Source organism: Mustela nivalis (genome assembly GCF_964662115.1).
Source record: "Mustela nivalis genome assembly, chromosome: 11".
Taxonomy (NCBI): Eukaryota; Metazoa; Chordata; class Mammalia; order Carnivora; family Mustelidae; genus Mustela; species Mustela nivalis.
The window spans coordinates 10,708,862-10,726,285 of NC_139030.1; the positions used below are offsets into that span (position 1 = coordinate 10,708,862).

At 45.5% G+C, this 17,424-nt stretch overlaps 1 protein-coding gene and 1 long non-coding RNA gene across 2 annotated transcripts in view; one reads left to right on the top strand and one right to left on the bottom strand.

Moving 5' to 3' along the window:
* NIFK (nucleolar protein interacting with the FHA domain of MKI67) overlaps positions 1-6,236 on the top strand; it is a 32,771-nt gene extending 26,535 nt beyond the window's left edge. The window contains exon 7 of the mRNA XM_082689821.1: positions 5,735-6,236. The gene's annotated coding sequence lies outside the window, so the exon portion shown is untranslated. The remainder of the gene's footprint in view (positions 1-5,734) is intronic.
* A 3,008-nt stretch (positions 6,237-9,244) lies between these two features.
* Positions 9,245-17,424, bottom strand: part of LOC309843886 — a 35,596-nt gene continuing 27,416 nt past the window's right edge. Inside the window, exon 2 of the long non-coding RNA XR_014300396.1 lies at positions 9,245-9,720. This is a non-coding gene — a long non-coding RNA (uncharacterized lncRNA). The remainder of the gene's footprint in view (positions 9,721-17,424) is intronic.

The window sequence follows — 17,424 nt, forward strand, 5'->3', positions numbered from 1 at the left end:
GGGCACTGCACTCACAGGCTGACCTGACCTCCAGCCACTCCTGTGGACCCATATCAAAACACGTGGACAAAAGCCCACACTTTGAAGAACAAACCCCACACCTGGATTTGTCCCCAAAGTTAGTTTATTAAGGAAACCAATTACCCACTTGTCCGTTACCAAGAAGACTAGTCTAAACATGCAGCTTATGGTTTGGAAAGGACAGGGCTGACTTAGCTCTACTTACTGGGCCACAGTCTTGGCATCAGCCTTTCTGAACCCTCTGGGCATTTCCTCAGGACGCTGGTCAAAGAGTGGATATATGAACACCAAGAACGTGTTCAGCACATTCCTAGTGCTGGTGATTGGGTCTCAGCCGTCACAGCTTCCTGTGCGGCAGCGAAGACTGATACCAAACAAGCAATTACAAAAGTAATATGTGTGCTGAAAGCCAAGTACAGTGTGGGCACGTAACAGGTGGACTTAAGCCCGTGCTGGGGAGCAGGAAGGCACTTGGGCATTCCGGGAGGGGGCAGAACGCCTGCTAAGCTCTGAGGAGGCACGAGCTGGTGAGTCTGATGGAACAAATGAGCCTGATAAGGAATGCAGCTCACTGCAGGCCGCTAGGGCTGGCCCGGTGAATTTTTGCCACATTGCCCAGGCTGTTCTGATGCCTACCAGAGTATGAGAACCGTGATCTTGGAAGAACACACAGGGCCCTCCTCTCCCAAAGCATGGCCAACACAGCCCCACGCCCACGGAACTCGACTCCCAGGGCATCTTGTCTTGGTCTCCACATTGTGTGACTCTCTAGCGTTCTTTCATCATTGTGCAGACTGGGGTGTTGTTTTTATTATTACATGACTTTATTTTTTTTTTAAGATTTTATTTATTTATTTATTTGACAGAGAGAGAGAGGGAGAGAGAGAAAGAGAGAGCGTACAGGCAGGGGAAGCAGCAGGCACAGAGAGAGGGAGAATCAGGCTACCTGCTGAGCAGGAACCCCAGGACCCTGAGATCATGACCTGAGCTGAAGGCAGACACTTAGCCAACTGAGCCACCCAGACGTCCCTACATGCCTTTATTTTTAAAATCAGATTTATTTGGATAAAATTTACCTACAGCCAAGTTTACTGACTTTAAATAAAAAAAAAAAATCAATGAATTTTGACCAATGTATACAGTTGTAAAATCATCATCACCCAAAAAGCTCTTTTGTGCCCTTTGTTGTCAATCCCCCTCCCCCCACCCGAACCACCACTGACCGGCTTCCTGAAACAATAGTTCTGATGAAGTTCTTGAACCTAGGTGAGGTTCAATGGGGTGAGGTTCGGAGCCGACGGCTAAGAAAGAATTCTTAAGACGTCTTTGATGCAAAAAAAAAAGGTGGTTTATTAGAGCACGGGGACAGGACCCGTGGGCAGAATGAGATGCTGCTGCGCCGGGCATGTGAGGAGTGGCTGGTTATATACACAGGAGTTGGGTAGGTGAGGACAAAAGGGTGTTCAGAAGGGCTATTGGGGTAAAGAAGACTGTCAGGATATTGAAGGCCTGGTTACTATCAAGCCAAGGCCGCTTTCCCTCGAATGAGGCACTAACATAATGACAATTGGGAGTCTCCTGGTGGAATGTCACATTCCTGCTATCAAGAGTCCTTGTTAGTGAGATTTAGGTTTAGAAGAAATTTAACTTTATTTATTTTTCCTTCTACCTCAGCCTCCTTCAGTTTTTATGGAGGGGAGGGTGACATTAGGGCTTGAGGAATTGAGTTATGTGCTTTTGGAAATTGGGCTATTGATAAGGTAACTTCTTTGTTGTAAATTTCAAGGACATTTGTAAACCAAGGGAGATTCCTGCCTTGCAGGATTGTGATCTCTGCAAGTTAACTATTTGTTTTCCTTCTAGGGTAGTCAGGGGTGCCTGAGGAATGTGACACATATTACGGAGGGGAGCGGGTGGAGATGGGGTGCAAGGTGCCAGGTTTTGCTTTGTCCTTAGCCAGTCTCCTGCTCCCTCATCAGTTTCACCTTTTTTAACAGTTTCATATAAATGGAATCCTACAGATGTAGCCCTCTGTAGCTAGCTTCTTTCATTTGTATCATGCTTCTGAGACTCATCTATTTTGATGTGTCTAGAAGTAATTCATGCTGTTTAATTGCTAATGAGTATTCCATTGTGCATGCATTACTACAGTTTGCTCGCTAGTTGATGGACGTTTGGGCCGTTTCCAGTGCTTGTGTGTTACGGATAAAACTTTTAGGAAAAACAAGTACAAGTCTTTGTGTGAACATGTTTCCATTTGTCCTCGGTAAGCATCCAGGCGTGGGACTGCTGGGTCAAGTGGAAAGTGCATGTTTATAAGAAGCTGTCAAGGGGCGCCTGGCTGGCTCACTTGGTAGAGCATGTGACTCTTGATCTTAGGGTCCTGAGTTTGAGTTTCAGCCCCATGTTGGGTGCAGAGATTACTTAAAACAAGAAAGAAGGAAATTGCCAAACTCTTTTCCAGAGCGGCCATTTTGTATTCGCTGCCAAATTGTATGAGGGTTCCAGTCTCTCCACAGCCATGTCAACACTTGGTGCTTCAGTCTTTTTAATTTTAGCCACTTTGAATTGTATTTTTATTTTATTTTATTATCATTATTTTTTAAAGATTCTATTTATTTATTTGACAGGGAGAGAGAGAGCAACAGAAGGAATACAAGCAGGGGGAGAGGACATGGGAGAACCAGGCTTCCCACCGAGCAGGGAACTCAATGTGGATCTTGATCCTAGGACCTGGGGATCATGGCCTGAGCCGAAGGCAGACGCCCAACGACGGAGCCACCCAGGCAGCCCAGATTGCGTGGTTTTGTTGCTGTTGTTGTTGTTTTAAATCACTCTTGTGGCGCCCGGCTGGCTCACTCGGTCAAGCAACTGCCTTTGGCTCAGGTCACTATCTCAGAGTCCTGGGATCGAACCCCACATTGGGCTCCCCACTTCTCCCTCTGCCTGCCGCTCCTCCTACTTGTACTCTCTCTTTCTGTCAAATAAATAAATAAAATCTTAAAAAAACAAAATCACTCTTTCTACAGCAAGGAAAAGGAGTTGAAAGGGACAAAAACCCAGTTGGGGTGGCTTTTGCAGTAGTCCAGGTGGGAGGCTTTGAGAGCGTTAGCAAACAGCTGGCCTCCTTTCCCATCAGGAGACAGAGGGGCTGCAGGAAGGGGTAGTAAGGAAGAATTTATCCTAGAATGGCTTGAGCACATAGTGCACAGAGGAAACAGGGACTTGCTCTGGGTTGAACCGTGAGGGAGCTGCAGAGTCAGAAGGAAACACGCATCCTGCCAAAGACGGGCTCCTGACCCTGCTTTGAGGGCTGGGGACCCCACCTGTAAAGGGGGTCATGGGCAAGGCAAAGATATCATTCTTGTGTCCTTGGCTGAGAGGACGAAGCAAATTTTCACATGGAGGGAGTTCTAAGTAGTAGCTAGTTATCTTCTGAAATGATTTTGTGTTACAGTATCACTCAACTAATTCAGAATTAACTCACAGATTGCCTGATCTGCTGTCATCTGGGTCCACAGAGCCTCCCCTCCGGCTGCTCAGAGTTTAGTGAGTGAAGGGAGCGGACATTTGAACACTGTTTTCACAGGAGACATAGGAGACTGTTTCTTTGACACTATTTATCTATTTATCTGACCAATCTATTTATCTTTAGCCCCCTCCTGAGGGGTCCCACGATCACGAAAGGGTAGCCACACAGCCAACGTCAAGGCAACTCTGTCGAAAAGGTGAGCTCTTGGCCCACCTTTGCAAGGGCTAATGGACGTCGGTTCCATCTTCCCAGATTCCAGCAGGATCGCTGCTAGGCCCTCAGGCCCTGAGTAGCTCTGGGGGGTCTCCCAGGAGCCACGCAGGCCCGTGTGTTCACCCCCACTTCTGGGGGGTGCCAGCCCGAGATGAGGGCGGCCGCAAAGAGCACCCTGGAAAGATCGAGTGGTCATAAAAGTGCGCCAATCAGCTGTGCACCTCCTAGCTCACCAGATGAGTCAGGAGGCCAATCAGCTCCAAGTGTTCCCAAAGACAAAAATGGTCATTTACTGGGAGAGCAGAAAGCGGAGCTTTGGCTAAAACCACTTTGCCTTCAACAGCAACTTTTTAATCCCTCTGTCTGGTGCATGAAATTGGTTCCCAGAACACAGGGGTTATTAATAACTGGGACCTTTTCCCAGTCTCCAGATCAATTGGCAGGAGCCTCTGACTACTTCCTTCTGGATGCTTCTATTATTTAGAGGTGGGAAGTGGCCTCTCCTTGCAACTGGTACAGTTGTTTTTTTTGTTGTTGTTGTTTTTCTTAAGCTGGCTTGTGAGTTATACGGTAGCCCCCCAGCCCCACCCAGCCAACCGAACCCCCGGGGGCTTGTCCCTCTCTCACCTTCCTCAGAGAGCACAGGGTGGCTTGCTTCTTCGCTTCCGGGGAGCTCTCCTGCTGTCTCAGGGAACTGCAGTGTGTCCCTCTCCTCCAGGCCGGCTCGTCACTGCTGTCAGTGATCCACGGAGCCGGCCTGATTTAGAATGAGGTCACTTTGAGGTGCTTCCTCTCCTTGTGGTTGGTGAAGGCTCCAAAGTCAGCTGCTGGGCAGGGGCTAAACAAGGCCCAGGTCTTAATTTGGGGCCACGTGGTTGGGTGGGAGAGAGGGTGGGTGGTTGGGTGGGACACATATTTCTGTAGCTCCTATGTCTGGGGCAGTGTCATAAATGCAGGATTTCCTCCAGAGCTCGCCTTCTGCTCTCCTTCACCCTTCCCTGGAGCTTCACCTGCCTGTGGCTCTACCAGGATCTCCCCTCAGGAAACAGCCCTTCTCTGATTCTCCTCCAAGTTCCACCCAGCCTGCCAGCCTGCTGCTTGTGTCTCCAGAGACCATGCACTGGCTTCCTAAACTCAGCATGGTGCCGTGGGTTGGACAGGCCTGGGGTCCCCCTGCCCCATGCCCAGAGCTCACCTTTGAATAAATAAAAACAAACACACCTGCCTTGTGAGGATCAGAGATGGTGGGATCAAAGCACCTCCCAGACACAGTGCACAGAGGACACACCACATGTGGCTACCAAGAGCTGACTTCATCCCCCCGCCCCAGCAAAGGCGCTCACACCCCTCCCCTGCCTGTCTCTGGGAATGGCCTCAGTGCTCTTAGTCACTCCGACCAAATGACAAAGCAGTATTCGTGTGCGTCTTTCACCGGCCTGTTGAAATACGGTGGTAAAATAGACGTCACAGAACATTGATCATCTTCACCCGCCATCTTTAAGTGTAAAGTTCAGTGGCATTAAGTGCATACACATGGTTGGGAAGCCATCTCCAGAACTCTTCCGTCCTCCCCAAATTAAAACCCTGTCTGCATTAAACAACACCTCCCCATTTCTCCCTCCCCTCAGTCCCTGGAAACAGCCTTCTTCTGAATCTATGAAGCTGACTATTCTAGGTGCTCTTTAGAAGTGGAATCAGATGGTATCTGTCCTCTTGGGTCTGTCATAATGTCCTCAAGCCTCACTCATGTTGTAACATATGTCAGAATTTCCTTCTGGATAATATTTAACATTGGCTAATACTCCACTGTAGGTATAGACCACATTTAAACAATCCACTCATTGGGCTATTTTCCAGAAAAGTTTTTGAAGGGGAAATTAATGCATAAACATACATCACAGAAGAGTGTTGAGTGAAATCATGTCGCATCCTGTCCTCTCAGTCCCCAGCCCTCCGTTTTTCCCTCAGCAGTGACCTTCCACTTCACCTTCCTGTCTGTGCTCATTGCCCAGACTCCGCTTCCTGGAAGCTGTCCTGTACACTCTGCCAGAGGGGATGTCCAAAGTCGAGCTCTCGCTGTCACTGCATGTGGCCTTCCAGGATGCCCACCAGCTGGTCCCAGCTGACCAATACAGTGTTCCTGATACCACGGCTGCTTTCTCTCCAAGATGCCTGAAGAGACCTTCTTCACCTCACCAGAGTTAGTACCAGTGCCTCCTTCCCTAGAAAGGTGTCTGGACTATTCCCACCATCCCAACAGGAATCCTCTCTTCCTCCTTGTGCTGCATCTCCACACAGGCCTGGGCACCAAGACTGGCCTGTGGTGTGTCTCTCAGCTTCTCACAGCGTCCGTCTCCTCAGAGCCTCAGGGAGAGCGGTTCTTCCTCGCAGGCTTGCTGAGGTGACTCAATCAGTGTAAGGTAAACCCAGTTGGTGTTTAATAAATGTGGGTCCCTCCATGGGACCAAGACTGGCTGTTAGGTACCTGGGTTTGTGACGCTCAACCACCAGTACAACTAGACCCTGGTGTCCTTAATGCTCAAGGGTCTCCCTTTCAACACAACTGAAGGAAGGGAGGAGGGTGGCTTTGGGTGAGGAGGGCCAGTTCTTGCAGCAGGGAAGGGCAGGGAGGCATGAGGGCCTCAGTGGTGTCCCATTCTGGGTACTCCCCCAGGAGCTTCCAGAGAGGCGAAGGGTCCCTGGAACCGGGTCGAGGGGCAAGGTCACATGCTGAGGTCTGCCCAGAAGCTGCAGCCCACCAAGGCCCACTTTTGCTTCCACCCTCCTCTCTCCCAACTATCTCCTCCAACTCTTCCGGTGGGACCATGGGAAGCAATGCCAGAGGATGGGGTGTGAGTGCTCGTGAGTACACGTGCAGTCCCTGATCCCCAGGGCCCCAGTGCAGAATGTTCAGATCCTCATGGCCTCCCTTCTACGTGGATGAGTTCTTCTGGTGTTTACACTTAACAGCGCAACTAGAGAAGCCTCAGCACATAAAGGAAATCTGCTCCTTTACCATTCACCCATTCAGTAACAATGTTGTGGAACACCAAGTGTCAGGCACGGTCCCATGGGGCATCGCCTGCTGTGGGGCAGACCTACAACCCCTCCCGTTGCCATCCTCCCCTTTGCCTGGTGCCTCCTGTTTCTGAGTCTGGCCGCTCAGACTCCTTCAGCCTCCAGCCCTCCTCCCCCAGGGTCCAGATTCCAGCTTTCTCTACCCAATGATGCTAGTTCGCTTTTGTCTCTTGCTTTTTGCCTCCTACATTTTGTGGACATCTCTGATCATTCGCCACTTTTTTTTTTTTTTTAAGATTTTATTTATTTATTTGACAGAGAGAGATCACAAGTAGGCAGAGAGGCAGGCAGAGAGAGAGAGAGGAGGAAGCAGGCTCCCTGCTGAGCAGAGAGCCCGATGCGGGACTCGATCCCAGGACCTTGAGATCATGACCTGAGCCGAAGGCAGCGGCTTAACCCACTGAGCCACCCAGGCGCCCTATTTGCCACTTTCTTTCCCGTTTCTTTGTCTTCCGGATTTATGCCTATTTCGATCCTGTCATTACCTCTTCGTGATGTTTCTGACAGGAAGCAGAGATAAATTCTGGTGTTGCAGCTGCCATAGCTGATTAGAATTGCTTCCAATTTAATCTTCACTTGGAATGTCTTCACAATGATTTACGGAGTTTGGATAATGTTCAGTTGTAAATTATTTGTTTTCAGAAACTTGGACAATATAAAAGTATTCAGAACATAAAGATCAGTCATAATCCCAGAAATGCAGAAATAGCCACCCTTAACATTTTGCTGTATGTATGTGTATTCTTTAAAGCAAAAAATGTTACCTCTTTTCTGCTTGAATTTGATGCTGATACTTGGGGCCTGCTGGATCCCCGGAAGAAGGTTTTTATCACTGGAAGGCCCTTGGCAAGCCTTGCTTGGACATCCCAAAGGTTCAGTGTTACATTGGTGCCTCTCGCTGCCCTCCTCTCCCCTGTTCCCTTGGTCTGCAGTGCCCACTTCCACCCACGATTCAAACCTTCAGTGCCCAGAGGCGGGGGATAAGGGAACACAGAGGGCCCTTCCCAGCCCTGTCATCCCCCGGGAATGTTCTGCCAGGAGAGAGAATTGGGAGAAAAGCACCTGACTGCATTCCACAGTCACCTGCCAGCTGCCCCTGGCTGTTGTCTGGCCGTTGGGGGATTTTGGGATCCCTGGAGAGTCAGTGGTTGGGGGGAAGGTGTGTAGTGCTGTAAATGAGCAGCTCTTTAAGCCACCAAACCAAAATGACCCATGACCTGAGTCTTAGCACTCTTAAGTTCTGGCTTCAGAACTTAATGCCGAATATGGAAAATGTTTACACCGAAGGTCAAAGAAACACAAATGAGAACAACAATGAGATGCATCCTTCCACACGCTCTCAATAAATGGCAGGTATTTCCAAAAAGAAAATGACCAGTGAGACAGGGAGTCGTATACTGCTCTTGGGTATGTACACTGGCAAAATGCTTTTGGAAAGTAATTTTCTAATAGTATTAAGAAGTTGAAAATGGTTATACTTTTTGATCTAGTAATTTTACTTATGGGACTTTAATGTAAGGAAAGAATTCTAAATGTAATAAAGTGTTCTGCACCAAAATATCGGTTGCAGCATTATTAGTGATTCAAAAATGGTAAGAATATAATCTAAATGCCCAACAGTACAGGAATACTTTCATGAATACTATTTGTGAAAAGTTTATTACAATATGACCAGGTGACTGTTATTGAAATAAATGAAAACAGATAAACCCAATACTTAAAAAATAGTTTGCCGATGGATGTCAAGACAAAAGTGATATAATACTGAGACGGGGGAAAATACACTAACATTTTAATACCATACTATTTAATATTATCTTTTTAAAAAATATTATATTTTTAAAAAGTTTGTCTAATTCTTTTTAGTAATCTCTGCACTCAGTGTGAGACTTGAACTTATGACCCCGAGATGGAGAGTCATCTGCTCTATCAACTGAGGCAGCCAGGTGTCCCAATACTAGTTATTTTTGAATGAAAGGGGACAGCAAGATTTTGGTTTTTCCTTTCTGTTTTTCTGTATTTTACAAATTATCTGTCATCCAGTATTACTTTATAATTGGCAAAACAGCAGTAAACCTAACTTTTAAGGAAAAAATAAGCCAGCTGTACTTTACTTAAGTGCTACTGTATAATCAGATCAGAGATTTTATTTTATCTTATTTTTTTTAAAAGATGGTATTTATTTATTTGAGACAGAGAGAGTGACAAAAGAGAGAGCATGAAGGGGACGGAGGTGTGGCAGGGAGAGAGGGAGAAGCAGACTCCCCCCTGAGCAGGGAGCCCGACGTGTGACTCGATCCCAGGACCCTCAGATCTTGACCTGAGTCAAAGGCAGATGCTTAACAGACTGATCCAACCAGGTGCCCCTAGATTTCTTTTAGAAATGGAATTAAACTGAGCTCATCTTGTGCAATTCTTTATTATTTTACTGATGAAGAAACGGAATTTAAAGAGGGCAATGACTTTGCCCCAACCTTGCCTTCTGGGCCTTGTTTGTCCCCATCTCCATACTGCCTCAGAGAATGAGGGATGGGCTCACCAGTCACTTCATAAGAGCTTGGTGAGCTGAAGAGGTGGCTGTCCCTGGGGAGCGATGGGCAGTGCACATCCTTGTGGATGGAGGTAGGGAGGTGGACTTCAGAAAATGCTGGTCATCTTCTCAATTAGGAGGCCCCTGAAGCCAGTCCCTCCCCATGCACAGCTCAGGCCATCCGCTCTCCAGTAAGTGCGCGTGCAATGGCCCTCTTTCTTCTTGCCGGTCTTCCTTCTGCTCCTGTCCTGTCTCAGGGCAATTGATGAACTGGACTTCCTACTTGGAATGCTGTTCCCTGTTTTCCTCTACCTTCAAGATTCTGGCTGGTCTGTGAATTAAATTGCTATAAGACAGGTTAACAGGAGAAAATAAAATTTAATTATATAGGTATAGGTAATCTACATAAACAGAGATTCCAAAGACAAATGTCCAGCTTGACCATCTTTATGGGGTGAAGGTAGGAAATGGCAATCTGTTAGATTTTCCTGGTTTGTAATCTGAATGTCTCTGATGACTTTTCTGAGTGGCCACACAGCAACTGGCATGAAGATTATCCATACATGAGCTGTCGTGGTGAGGTGACCCACAAGAGACCGCAAAATACAAAGCTCTCACAAGATCCAGGAAGTTCACTTCCAAAGTTAGCCTAAGAAAGATCTACCCACAATGGGGGTGCATCCCACATTCTGACCTGCCAAATTAGGGACCACATTCAATTTTTCTACTATGCACATTAACAGCTTTAGCTAACTCTTGGGTCTCTCAGAGCCAAACTAATACCTAAAAGGAATGTGCTGTGTGGTTGGGTATCATGTGAGTTTTTTTTTTTTTAAAGATTTTATTTATTTATTTGACAGAGAGAGAGCATGAGGACAAGTAGGGGGAGGAACAGGCAGAGGGAGAGGGAGAAGCAGGCTTCCTGCTGAGTAGGGAGCCCAGTGTCAGACTCTATCCCAGGATGCTGGGATCATGACCTGAGTCAAAGGCAGATGCTTAACAACTGAGCCACCCCAGCTGGTGTGATGTGTTTTTTTTTTTTTTTTTTTTAATATTTATTTATTTATTTACAGAGTATCTGTTGCAAAGAAATTTTCTTGAGTTGGTGGGTTACTTAGTGTTAATCTAACCTATTCTGTGACCCACTTATCCTAACATGGGAGACTTGGGTTGAACGGTGAACACCCTTCCGTGGCTGACCCAAGTTCACCAATTCTGTGGCTTTGGCTTGCAAGATGTCCCTTCATAACAGCCTTTACCTCATGTGTACATTAACCCACAGCATAGTTTGACTAACCATACCTGGTCTGGTCAGAACTGTGAACTCACAGGTCTGTCTTGCCAGCTCGAAAAGCAGGCTAATCAGACCTCTGGCTGCATTCTGCTCTATCATCTTGCTCTTTATGGCAAACAACACAACAGATAGAGACAAAGAAAAACAGTGACTATCTTTGGAAGGATAAGGAGCCATAAAGTGCAAAAAAATGCAGCCTTCACAGGATCCAGAAAGTCCACTCCCAAATTTAGCCTAAGAAACTTTAGCCGCAAGTGGGGTGTGAAACACATTTCTGTCCAGCCATATCTAGCCACAAATGGGGTGCAACCCATATTTACAATGAAGGTTGAGATGATAATGGCCCCTTATGGACCAGGACCCCTATGACAAATTCCCGAGAGCTGGTACAGTTGTACAAAGAGAGTGAAGTGTGTTAAATAGATGACTACTGGATCGATCCACAGCCTCTTCGGCTGTCTGCCTGATGCATGCCAGTACATGCATCCTCTGGTTGGCAGAGTCCAGAGAATATTCTCACTGGTCATAAAAAGCCACACTCTTAAGACACAGAACAAGGTGAAAGGAAAACCTAATCAGACCTATTGTTCTCCACGCTTTACGACAAATGACACAAAAGACAGAGACAAAAGAAAACAATGACCCTATTGGGAGGAAAAGGATCAATATGAAACAAGAAAACTCAAAGCAAATTTTTACCAAAATCGCTATACCCAAGGAACTAGTTTACAAATATCCCCCCCCCATTCTATATTTAGAAAGAGAGAGGAAAAAGGGCTCTCATCATTTTCATTTTCATCAGACCCCACAGAAAGTGATCAAGGAGGCTGATGTGGTAAGAAATCTTATCTGCCAGCTCAGTATCTCTAAGCTGCAGCCAAAGTGAACCTCAAAGTGAACAGTGCAGCACCTCAAAGTGAACAGTGTCCAGCCAGAGAAGTTCATCCTGCAGACTACGCCAACTGTTGGGGAGGAAAAACTTTTCTTTACCCTTCAAGATTCTTGCCAGTCTAAGAATTAAATTGACATGAGACAGATTAACAGAAGAAAATAAAATTTAATCATGTATGTATAGGGAATCCACATATTCCAAAGACAGTCAGGCAAAATGAAGTACATAGGTCATTTTGAACTAAGGACATGGAGTAGGGGCCGGGGCCTCAAAGAGAAATGAGGTAGTTTACCTACCGGAGAATGAAAAACCTAAGTGTAAGCAAATATTTGCTGGGCCATCCAGAAACAATGGCATAAAAAGAAGACTCTGATCAGACAGGCATTGCTGTTTCCTCCCTGTCCACCACCATTAGTTCATATTATGTAGTTATCTATAGTGATAGCTCTTTTCCTGAGCAATCCTCGATCTAAGTCCTCCTGAGCAAGTCCTCGATCTTTTAGGCATTTAAGAGGAAGGTTAAATGTTCTTCCCGGGCCTTCTGTGTTTTTGTTTGTTTTTTGAAGACTTATTTGAGAGACAGAGAGCACTAATGAGAAGGGCAGAGGGAGAGAAAATCTGAAGTAGACTCCATGCTGAGCACTGAGCCCGATTGGGGGGCTCAATTTCATAACCCTGAGATCACGATCTGAGCTGAAACCAAAAGTTGGATGCTTATTGAAATGAATTACCCAGGTGCCCCCCCCCCAGACCTGTGTTTCTTGTTTTTGTTTTAAAATAATTAGCCTAAAATAGTCCACACGCCCAAGACACATTTTGGGGTGAAGAATTTTGCTCCCCTGCATCTTTTGGTCTACACCCCTGTTTCTATTAACTCAGGCTCAGCCTTCAGATATCAGTTCTAGCGGAAGTCTTCCCTGACCACCAGACCAGATTATGCTCTCTTTGTTCTTTTCCTCCATGGAGAGATCACCACTGTAATTAAATAACCATCCACCCATCGTGTGTTAATGTCTATCTCCTCCTCCAGACCACAGAACCCCATGGGATTATTTAGTCAACATCTCTGGCAACAAACTGTGCTGGCAGTACTCAGTTTGAGTACTCAATGTACATTAGATGAATAAATGAAAGTAATTGATTCTGCCAGCTCGACCCGAGGGCAGGGACTGTGGGCTCCTTTCCCTCTCTGCTCCCTGGGACTGCTAAAAACCATCTGCTCTCATGGCACTGGGGAAATAGCATAGCCTCACTAATGCATTTATGTTAGCATTTGCTCAATAAGGATTTATTGAGAGGCTGCTACATGCCAGTATTCTAGGCTTTTGGAATTTACACAGGCAGTGAAACACACCATCAAAATCCCTGCCTTCATGAGATTATATTCTATACTAAGGGAGACATACTGAGCAAATAAACAGGAGACTATGTTTTAAGCTGGTGGTAGAGCCAAAAGGGATTTGGGGAGAAGTGGAGGTGAGCTGCGCTTTGAAATGAAATGGTTGGGAAAGGCCTTCATGAGAAGGTGACTTGTTGAGCAAAGACGTGCATGTGGTAATAGAGCAAGCTATGTGGCAATCTGGTGCAGGAGCACACCAGACTAAATACAGGCTGCCAAGGCCAATGTGAATCACTCTTTGTGTCAATATGCCCCAAATGTTGTATGAGACACATGTTAAAAATTATTCATTGATTATCTGAAATTCTAATATTTATATTGAATTATTTCATTTGTTAAAGTAAGAGTATATTATTGTAATTTGAGAAGCATTGCTTACTTTTTTTAAGGTTTTATTTATTTGAGAGGAAGAGAGAGTGTGCACAAGTGGTGGGGAGGGGCAGAGGGAGAGGGAGAAACAGAGTCCCCACTAAGCAGGGAGTCTGATGGTGGTGCTCGATCCCAGGACCCTGAGATTATGATGTGAGCAGAAGGCAGACGCTTAACCGACTGAGCTGCCCATGGAGTGGCACCTTTTTTTTAAGATTTTGGAGCACATAAAATTTTAAGATAAATAAACATGAGGCATTCTTCAAGGAATCTTTATGCCCAAATACAAAGGTAAAGCTAATAATCTTACACCCAACCTAATGCCCTCTGAGGTAACCACCCCTCTGAGGTAACCATTACTAATTTCCTGACTACACAGCCCTCTTCCTTGTCATCTTTTGCATGTATACATATTTGTTTTAGCTTCCTAGCACTGTTGTCAAAAACCTTCCACAGACTGGGCAGCTTAAACAACAGAACTTTCTTCCCTCACAGCTCTGCAGCCTGGAGGTCCCAGATCAAGGGGTCAGCAGGACCATGCTCTCTCTCTGAAGACTCTTGGGGAGGTCCTTTCTTGGCCTCTTGCAGCCTCTGAGAGCCCCAGGCATTTTTTGGTTTATGGCAGCATAACTTCTATCTGATTCCATCTTCAGGTCTTATTCTTGCTTTTCCAAATTTCCCTCTTCTTAAAAGGGCACTGGTCATTGGATTGGGGCCCATCCTAATTCAGGATGACTTCATCTTAATTACATCTGAAAAAAACCCTATCTCCAAATAAGGTCACACAAGTACTAGGAACAAGGACTTCAACATATCTTTGGGGGACACAATTCACACAGAGCACTTAGCTTCAAGGACTCCAAACCATCCCTGGTTGTTGACTTTTTTTGGTGGTGGTGGTTTATAAGGCCCCAAGTGGTATGGTCCCCACTTACCTCCATGACCCCATTCCTGCAATCTTTTTCTCTACTTTGCTCCTCTCCAGCCACACAGACTCTGTGGGTATATCTCGTTCCTCATTCTTATTGTCACTTAGTTTTACATGTGCTCTTGATATAGCTTTGGAATGTTAGTGAGGTCTGGAGCTGATGGCCAAGAAAAAATTCTTGAGATGTCTTTTGTGTGAAGAGGTGATTTTACTAAAGTATAGGGACAGGACCCGTGAGCAGAAAGAGCTGCTGCTCCAAGACTGGGAGGAGCAACTGATATACTCCATATACCTTGGGGTTGGGAGAAATAAAGAGAGTGAAGTTCCAAAAGGACTTTTGTATGCTAAAGAGCACTCAGGATCCTGGAGGAATGTTATAATCTGCCTATATCAAGTATTTGTCGATGGGCTGCAGGTTATAAGGACATATAATTTTGTGTACATTTCCTTCTGCCATTGTTTCCCATATCACTCTTTTTTTCCTTAATTGGGCTCAAAAAAAGTTAACCTATTTTATTGGTCTTTTCAAAGTTTTAGTTTGGATTTATTGATCACTGCTTTCTTCCTTCTCCTCCCCTCCTCTTCCTCCTCTGGCTTGTTTTCTATTCTATTAGTCTCAACCTATTATTTATTAATCCTTTCTTCCTTCTTTCATTCTTTTTTAAAAAATTTATTTAAAAAAAGATTTTATTTATTTGATGGACAGAGAGGGAACACAAACAGGTGGAGTGGGAGAGGAAGAAGCAGGCTTCCCATGGAGCAGGGAGCCTGATGTGGGGCTCGATCTCAGGACCCTGGGATTATGACCTGAGCCAAAGGCAGATGCTTAATGACTGAGCCACCAAGGCACCCCCTTTTATAAGTTTCTTAGTACGATAGTTATTTTTTTTAAAGATTTCATTTATTTGAGAGAGAGAATGACAGAGAGAGCATGAGAGGGGGGAGGATCAGAGGGAGAAGCAGGCTTTCCTCTGAGCAGGGAGCCTGATATGGGACTTGATCCTGGGACCCATGACCTGAGCTGAAGGCAGACTCAACCAACTGAGCCACCCAGGCACACTTAATATGACAGTTATCGTCTATGTGGTCTTTCTTCTTTGTTGTTTTCTTTAGCAATGAAATAACTTAAACTTGTTTATTTTGGACACCTCTCCTTTTGATGCATCCTACAGATTTTGGTATAAGGTATTCTCCTTTCATATTACTTACAAGATAATTTATAATTCCAGAGCTGTATTGCAGAGAAGAGAAAAAACTCCTCTTAGGTTCAGTAGGTGGGGCCAATAAATCAAAATGATAAAGGACAGAGTAACAGGAGGAACCCCCCCCTCATTTAATTATATATCTACACACAGAAGTCCACAAGGAAATGTGACTCGAGAAAGCAGTTATAATTGGGGCTTACATACCATCTTTACAAAGGGTGATAAAGTGTTAAGGAGAGGCTAAACAAACAAAAAGGGGTTTGGGGCTTCTGAGGATAAGTGCTTATGGGGAAGTCCTTAGGCAGTGTGTGGTAGATAAGGGCTGTTCACTAAGGTTTGTTATGCAAATAAGAGTAATTTCACATGATAAGACTTGCCTCTTATCTCAGGAGTAGTTCTCCTCCTGCTATAGGACAGGAACACCTTTACAAATGGAAATTTATGTTACCTCTGCAAAGGGAAATTTATACCCTGCTGTCACACAGAAAAATGAAGGGCAGGGAACAATTTGTCTTCAGCTCAGAACGATCCTTATGCCAAAGTGGCATATTTTGGAGTGACAACTCGGATCCCTTTCATCTCCTCTGAGCTCATAATTATTGGGGAGTGTATTTTTTTTTTTTTAAGATTTTATTTATTTATTTGTCAGAGACAGAGGGAGAGAGAGCAAGCGAGAACAGGCAGACAAAGAGGCAGGCAGAGGCAGAGGGAGAAGCAGGCTCCCTGCCGAGCAAGGAGCCCGATGTGGGACTCGATCCCAGGACCCTGGGATCATGACCTGAGCCGAAGGCAGCTGCTTAACCAACTGAGTCACCCAGGCGTCCCTGGGAGTGTATTTTTTTTTTTTTTTAAGATTTATTTATTTATTTATTTATTTGACAGAGAGAGATCACAAGCAGGCAGAGAGGCAGGCAGAGAGAGAGAGAGAGGAGGAAGCAGGCTCCCCACTGAGCAGAGAGCCCCATGCGGGACTCGATCCCAGGACCCTGGGATCATGACCTGAGCCGAAGGCAGCGGCCCAACCCACTGAGCCACCCAGGCGCCCCCCGGGAGTGTATTTTTTTAAATGATTTTTTCATGACAGAGAGAGAGAGAGAGATGGGGGAGAGGGAGAGAGAGAGAATCACCAGCAGACTCCCCACTGAGCGTGAAGCCCGATGCAGGGCTCCATCCCATAACCCTGAGATCATGACCAGAGGTGAAATCAAGAGATGGCTGCCCAACCGACTGAGCCACCTAGACACCCCTGGGGAGTATATTTCTTAATTTCCAACTAGTCAAAATTTTGTTTGTTTGTTGTTGATTTATAGCACACGTGGTTGGGGAGGGAGGAGCAAAGAGAGAGGAAGAGAGAATCTCAAGCAGACCACAGGCTACGCATGGAGCCCCACATGGGGCCTGATCCCACGACCATGAGATCATGACTTGAGCTGAAGCTGAGAGTTGGATGGCCAACTGACTGAGACACCCACGTACCCCCTACTTTCTATTATTTTTACCATGTTGGAGTATGATCAGAAAAATAAGGCTGCTACTTTTTTTGAATTTCTTCTTCTTCTTTTTTTTTTTTAAAGATTTTATTTATTTATTTGACAGAGAGAGATCACAAGTAGGCAGAGAGGCAGGCAGAGAGAGAGGAGGAAGCAGGCTCCCTGCCGAGCAGAGAGCCCGATGCGGGACTCGATCTCAGGACCCTGAGATCATGACCTGAGCTGAAGGCAGCGGCCTAACCCACTGAGCCACCCAGGCGCCCTTGAATTTCTTCTTAATTCCTTTTTTTTTTTGCCAAAGACATGATCAATTTTTCTAAGTGCTCCGTGGACATAAAAAATTTTCTCTTTAAGGGATATTTATCTATCTATTAAATTGTATACAAATTACATTATCTACTTTCTTTTTTAATTTATTTTATTTATTTGAAAGAGAGAGATTTTATTTTATTTTATTTTATTTGAAAGAGAGA